This window comes from Copadichromis virginalis, unplaced genomic scaffold, assembly GCF_057382275.1.
Source record: "Copadichromis virginalis isolate Kocher_CV1m ecotype Utaka unplaced genomic scaffold, C_Virginalis_male_GT1.1 unmapped_scaffold_1, whole genome shotgun sequence".
Taxonomy (NCBI): Eukaryota; Metazoa; Chordata; class Actinopteri; order Cichliformes; family Cichlidae; genus Copadichromis; species Copadichromis virginalis.
Genome location: NW_028188589.1, coordinates 3344550 through 3351944, shown reverse-complemented (window position 1 = coordinate 3351944; position 7395 = coordinate 3344550). Strand labels below are relative to the sequence as shown.

General features: G+C 36.0%; 1 long non-coding RNA gene across 1 annotated transcript; it reads right to left on the bottom strand.

Annotated features, from left to right (window-relative positions):
• Positions 1-819: 819 nt before the first annotated feature.
• On the bottom strand, positions 820-4515 carry LOC146679561 (uncharacterized). Its single transcript, XR_014918621.1, has 8 exons — positions 4261-4515; positions 3501-3540; positions 3309-3355; positions 2952-2996; positions 2081-2110; positions 1559-1627; positions 1277-1351; positions 820-881 (listed from the first exon to the last, which is right to left on the bottom strand). It is a non-coding gene; the product is annotated as an uncharacterized LOC146679561 (long non-coding RNA).
• Between the last annotated feature and the right edge of the window lie 2880 nt (positions 4516-7395).

Sequence of the window (7395 nt, the reverse complement as noted above, 5' to 3'; positions counted from 1 at the left end):
TAGAAGTATATAACCAGCTTTGCATTAAGCATAAATTGAAGTTTTTGATCTTACATTATTCTTTGCATTACAGTGATGGTGATAACTTTAATTTGATCTTTCTTACAGGTACCAGAATAATAACATGATTTTCCATTGCAGATGTAACCATGATCATTCCATACACATTGCAGTTTGTTGCTCATTTTAGAGTTGTGCTCAAGGTAATTAAAGGTTAAAAGCTACAGCCAGCGCGAGTCTGGCTGATCTATGGAGGGCAAAGGCTTTGAGCTTGGAAGGCCGCACGCGCTTACACAGCACTTATAAGATGTCATTCTTGGTGATTTTGTGCTTAGTCATGTTTTAATATGTTTTAAGTAGAAGTAGCTGATCCAGCAATATTCATTTAATATTATATACTTGATTTAGAGCAATACACACTGATGGTCTTAATAAATGAAAGAGTCCTTGTAGTTGCCATGTTGTGTCTCAGCAGGGTACAGACGGTTCCAGGAGAAGGGGGGCAGTTAGCGTCTGCCCTCGGGAAGGAGACAATGTTATTCTTTGTGTTAAATAAAATTGTCAACATTGATTGTATTACACCTGTCACTACGCATGAGGGGGCGTTCTAATACCCTGATTTCATAAAACTATGGAAATGTGTTTTTTGAGATGAGATCTGAGACTGTCTGCATACAGTGTCCATCTCCCACGTGTGTGATCATTAAATCATCGTTTGACTCAACCCGACCGGACCAGTGTTGTTATTGTGGGTTTTTCCTCTGGTGTCCATCTCCAATATTTTTGAACCATAACAACACACACAGTCTCAGTTCCCCCAGCTTTCACTGCAATCCTCAAAGCCCTTCTGGACACGCTGGGAAACCCCTTCCTTACCGCCACTGTAACAAACAAAAGTCACAGTTCTATTACTTTTGTCAGAGTTAAAATAAAAATGTGATTTATGTTAGCTGGCTTCATTTAGCAAACAGATATTTCTGTTTATACAGATACAGATTTTAATACAGATATATTTTACGCATAATTTACCTCCTTTTTTTTCCTAGATGGGAAGTCTATCCAGTTCACATTACAGTAATGCTAACACCCCTTTTGGTCGTCTCTCCTTACCTTCCAGCATTCATAAATCTGTTGACCTTCTTTGTCTGAGACCAACCACTACAATGCATCATCACCTATTTGTATTGGTAACTTACTTTACAACCTATTTTAATGGTTGCAAAGTAAGTTACTTGTGGTGTATGCAATTTTAGATACACAGAAAGTCTTCACTTACTATATATGGCTGTCATAGTGTCCTTATCAAGGGCAGTTCTTCACTCTGCGCCGATGTCCGTTTTGCTCTGTCCTCCTATAAAAAGCATGAACATTTGAGTGTTTGACTAGTTTTAGATTTCCAAAAATTTGATATTTGTACAACTAAACATTTGAACTACAATTATATGCTATTGAGCGATACTTTTATGGGTAATTTTTGGTAAAGAAACTGGTGACAGAGTTGTAGGCTTTTTAAAGTACTATTAGCTAACCATTTGAACTGACTTTCAAAGCTGATTACCTTTTAAATTGCTGTGGATCAAAACCTCCAGTGGGAAGGCGGCCATTAGAAGAACACGCACCATTGAACCTGAAAATAACAAAAACAAACAAAAAACAGAACAATATATAAGAGTCCGGTAGGGTAATAAATCTCTTCTGAAGCAATATAGTTATTTTGGGTGAAAAACAAAACATTCCTCTAAAATATATATACTGACATCAGCAATCAACATCATGATTGTAATTATTTCCTTTTTAGTACATCTACTGCTGTTTGCATGTGTCAAGCACTACGACTGTATCTATGCATATAAATTCACCATATATATCCAGCAAAAATGTTTTGTTATAGGAAAACAAACAAAGGCATTCAATCAGAGGTGAGAAATTAATTGGGAATATGAATTATAGGTGAACTATTCTTTACCTACTAGCAATCAAGCTTCTTTAACCAAGAAGCTTGAAATATTTGAATGTAAAATAAAATAAATAAATAAATAATAATAAAAATAACATGATGTAATTAAAATGCACAACTTACATTAAGGAAATCTGCATTTGTATCCACAGGCTAAAAGTAAAACAGTAAATGTGTTAGTGATAGTACAGGTATTTGTAAAAAAAAAAAAAAAAGAGGCAGTAACTGTGACGCTTCTAGTGGGATGCTAAATGCAGAGATTTATATTTACAGTATAATACTGCATGTACGGGTAACTGTGTTGTGAACTGTAACTGAATATTAGAGAATCTCAGAGAAATTAAATGTATTTATTTTTTGAATTTATCAATCATAAAACCGTCTGTTTTGAAGGCATGTTACGATAGCGACTTTTTGTTGGTCGGTATATTGCCCCATAAACAATTGCGACAAGTTATGTCATTGTCATTTTAAGACCATTTTATGTCTTTGAATGTATAATCATAATATAACACCATAATAATGCAAGATCTACACACTTTCGATTGACAAACCAACATCTAATTCTTAAAGTATTTAGATCATTGAAATTAGGAATCAAAATATTAGATACCTTAAAAACTTGAATAAATAGTAAGTTTTCTAACAAATAGAAAACAATGATATTTAATGTTATTGTTTTGTTATCATTATATTTTATTTTTGTAAATATAATGGCACATAAATTACATCATCAACAATTATTGAGGTCATGTACATGTACTGTGTGTTAAGTCGATATATCGATTATTGTGATAGGCCTACAGTTTTGGTATCATAACGAGCTTGTCAAACATGCATGACCACTAAACAATGTCTAAGCAGTAGTATTGGTCTGAATGACAACAAACATAACTAGTGTTTTGGAAAATCTGTTAGAAAACAGTTATTTCAATAATTATGATTAGCATGTGACACAGACACCGCATAAAAAACTACAACAACAAATACTTACTTTAGGAGGATGGGGGAGGGCAGCATGAGGTTGAGACTTTGACATCTGTAAAAAACAAATTCATGTATTACAAACAAGTCACTTAAAAATACATTAATGTGGCAGACTGTTCCCTGTTCAGATGCAGTGTATAAGTACAATCAGGGCTGTCACAACAATGGGGTGGGGCCAAGTGGCTGCAACCCTAGGTACAATGTGCAGGTATATATAATTACATATAATATATGTGAATAAAGCAAGAATCTGTTTAGGTTAGTCACTGTGCTGACTGATGTTTGCTAGGTTTATATGATTGCAAACTGCACAAAAACAACAACAGCAACAACATTAATGACAATGACAAACAAAATTACTTACATTTATGTAAATCTCACATTAGGAAGATCTGCATTCGATTTCATGGGCTGAAATAAATAGGCAGAAACATTACTGCTAAAAAAATAAAAAACAAAAACTCTAAAAAGCCTAAAAATGACTTAAAAAGCAAGGAAATGTGGAACATTGTAATTAGCGAACATTAATAAAGCATAACTGTTCTTTGTTTCTAACCTTGGTAAGTACTCTGTAGCCAGAAGGAGAGGTAGGATTTCTGTGAAAGCCAAATTAAATGTGAATAGGCTTTGATAGTTATTGAGAAGGCAGAATAATAAGAAAAGGCAAAAGTACGTCACAATATAATTAATTAAGTTACATATTTTGATTACCAAATTATGGAAGCGTGGAGCTGCCACCCAGGCAAAAGAAAAATAGAGCTGTATCACGTTATGACGTGAAATGTTTATTGTTCTAACATTATGCTTTTCATGTTTGTATAATACAGTGGTTCTTAACCTTGTTGGAGGTACCGAACCCCACCAGTTTCATATGCGCATTCATTGAACCCCTCTTTAGTGAAAAATAAAGTGTGGTTTTTTTTTTTCAAATTAGACGTAGATATGTTTTTTACTGGTGCACAAAATGAGCCGTGCACGTCACAGCGGAGGCTCTGCCGAACCCCTGAGACCAACTCACCGAACCCCTAGGGTTCGATCGAACCCAGGTTAAGAACCACTGGTATAATATAATATCACATTATTATAATATACATAATTGTCACGTTCGCACAATATTGTACGGACGTGATAATTATGTGCATTTTTCGTACAATGTTGTTCAAACATGTTGTTCAAACATGATAGTATATTGTTAGAACGATAAACTTTTCACGTTATAACGTGATATACTTATATTTCTCTTTTGCCTGGGTGGCAGCTCTACGCTTCCGTTCCAAATAAGCGAGAATAAAGTAATATTATATGGGAAAAGGCACCTGCTAGCTTGATGATGGAGGCTTCTTAGACTGGCCACCCGCCTTGGCTTCTTGTCGCCACTCCACGAAATAAAGGTCCGTTTCCTCCATGCCGGCTAATTATTCATCCTCATTAAAATCTCGTATATGTTCAGTTGGCAGAATTGAGAATTTTACATCTTCCAACCACTTAATTAACGCGAACATAATCGGCTTGTTTCTTCCCGTCTCCTGTATCCGGCCGTTCCTCTCGCTGTCAGATTTCGCGCCTCAGAGACGTCGTTATTTTTCAAAAAAAAAAAAAAAAGAAGAAAGAAAGAAAGAAACAGCAACAACTACTAAAGAGAGTTTTTGCACGTTCATTGCACATTTGTGGGAATGTTTAAATATTTTATTTTTATTAATTACTTTTTATTATATCTTTATTTTTTAAACCACCGTGGCAATGCGCATGCGCATACACTCCTGCACGCAAAGGGCTTTGGAGTTGACGTAATGTCGCAATGCATTGTGGGAGCGCAGCACCATCTTGGCAGGTCACGAATCAAAACAAGTTTGCTACGAACCATTCTGAAACGTAGCTCAAAAGAAAATGACGGTATAGAGACAGATTCTGTCCAGATGCAAAGAGACGGTACTTGATTGTTGAAATGTGGACCCGTATGAAATATAGCCGTGGAGTAGAAACCCTGAAGACCAAACCGCTATTGACTTAGCATGATCTACTCTCATACCTTGTCTGTGGAGTCAGAGCATACACGGCGCACCAATTTCGCAATTATAAATCTCTGGAGGCGCACATCCAATTCACCAAGGACTGGGTACAAGATTTGGCTATTTTTAAGCCTCCACGTTGTGAGTACGCCGTCATTCAAGCAAAGGTAAGTCAGCTTGAGTACTGCGAGTAAAATGCGTTTGATTCCCCCCAACATTCAAATTAGTGCTAGCAAAAATTCATTCGTGAGGGGGAAATTACAGTGAGAACATGTAGAGGCTCTGTTAGAGGGATAACATAGTGAGTTCAGTGCATTGATGTGACATTGTCCTGAAGGATTTAGTTATTCTTTATGGTTAAAGAAATTGCCCTAATTAATTCATATTTATTATAAATAATCCTAATTACACATCTTGCTTCCTTGTTTGTGTCCTGTGTCACTAAAAATACATTCTGTTTTAGTTTTATACATTGATTAATGACCTGCAGAATCTGCTTGTCATATTAGGTGTCCATAATTGTCACTTAAAGTTGAACTTTATGTTTTCTCCCTCTTGAAAGTGATTACATCCTTGCATTACATACTTTAGGTTCATTTTTTGCTGATAGGTTTCTAAAAAGAAACATGCAGATTTAGAATATAACATGCAGCGTTCTATAGATGGATACATAAAAACACTTTATTTGTTACATTTATGATAAATGGATTTGAAAGTAAATAAAACACATTTGTGTCGGCCTTGGCTCATAGTTCTTGTCTTTAAATGAACTTTGTCTGTGTGTGTTTTAGGTCCTGCACTCTTAAAGACTGAATTGCAGCATTGCAGCCACAGGTCATTGTGAGCATCACAGGGAAGGTTGAAGCCGCCCACTGCAGCTGTATGACTAGAGTCGTGGAGACTTGCAGCCATGTCACTGCTCTTCTGTTTAATGTAGAAGCAACAGTGAGGATCTGTGGCACAAGGACTGTTACAGATGAACCTGCATACTGGGTTTTGCTGGGTAATATGACCAAGATACAGCCAGAGGTTGGCCATAAGATAGACTTCTCCTCTTCAGCTGCCCAAAAAAAGGCTCTTGATCAAAACATAAACAGACCATCTGTAGTGACAGGTAAAAGAAGCCATCCTCAAAAAAGAAAAGTTCCACCTGCTACTGTGGAGGAGTTGGATCAACTGATGGGACAATATTTTTCCAAGCATAGTTCTGTTCTGAATAACCCATAATGTTTTAATTTAGGGGGCCATGTAAATACTTTGCATTTACTGAATATGTACTTACTAAATACCACTGTTCAAAAGTTGAATAAAGAAACAAAGAAATGTTTGCCTATTTTTAATTAAAAGCACTTTGTCGAACATCACATCAGTTACAATGTAGAAAAAATGTTATGTATAGTTTACAAATGACAAAATGTTCACATAAAATCATGACAGCATTTGTATAATATCACCCACTACTAGCATTCTGTAATTTACTGTCTCTTTTGAAAACTTATCACTTATCACATGGAGAAACCTTTGGAATGCAAGCATGCTGATCCACACAGGTATGCACACAGGTGTACACATGGGTATTCACAGACGCGGACTACAGCTTTCTTGGCTGCTGCCTCAAAGCACACTGTGCGCTGTCTATCCTGCGTGCTGCACAATATCGTTTATTATTTAGTAACTATTGATATCTATGGCTAGCTAGTTTATTGTGATGGTGCTTTTTTTTCTCTTATTATGTTGCTCTTTGGTGTTTGCTGTCTCCTCTGGGTTTTTTTTCTCCATACAGGTGACCCAGGAGGTTTTTTTTTGTTGTTTGTTTTTTTCTCTCTTCCCCCCCTTCTCACCGTCTCTTCCCCCCTTTGGTTTTCTTTCTTTCTCTCCCCCTCTTTCTTTCATTCTTTCCCCCTGTCCTGTCCCACAGTTATGTCTGTCCCGTTTGCAACTGAAAATAAAATAAATTCATAATTATAATAAAGGTCAATCAAATGGACCAATATGGCAAGGCCATGATGACCCACTTGGTAAAATAAATCCGCTTGCCATCTTTCTTGGCCTCAAGACAACAATTCTGATGGCTATAGATCCAAACGGGACAAAAAAAAAAAAAAAAAAGTAGTCTCAGAATAGTGAATTAAACCAACATTTATTGTTGATTTTTTTTTAACAAGAAAAACATTTTTCAACTGAATAAAAACAATGCCAATAACCAAAATAAATAGAAGCGTACATGAAAACTACACAGTCCTTCACCTTTCTGTCTGATTTTTTTAAGGAAAACAGTTTTTCATTCCACTAAAAACAGGACAAACCCACCAGCATGAACATTAAATAAACTATTACAATTGTAAAACAAAACTCATTTACAAAATGTAATAATTATCAGTGGGTCCCAGGAAATAGAATGTGACATGGGATTTAGATTTCCGTTACCAGGATGGTCGGGTT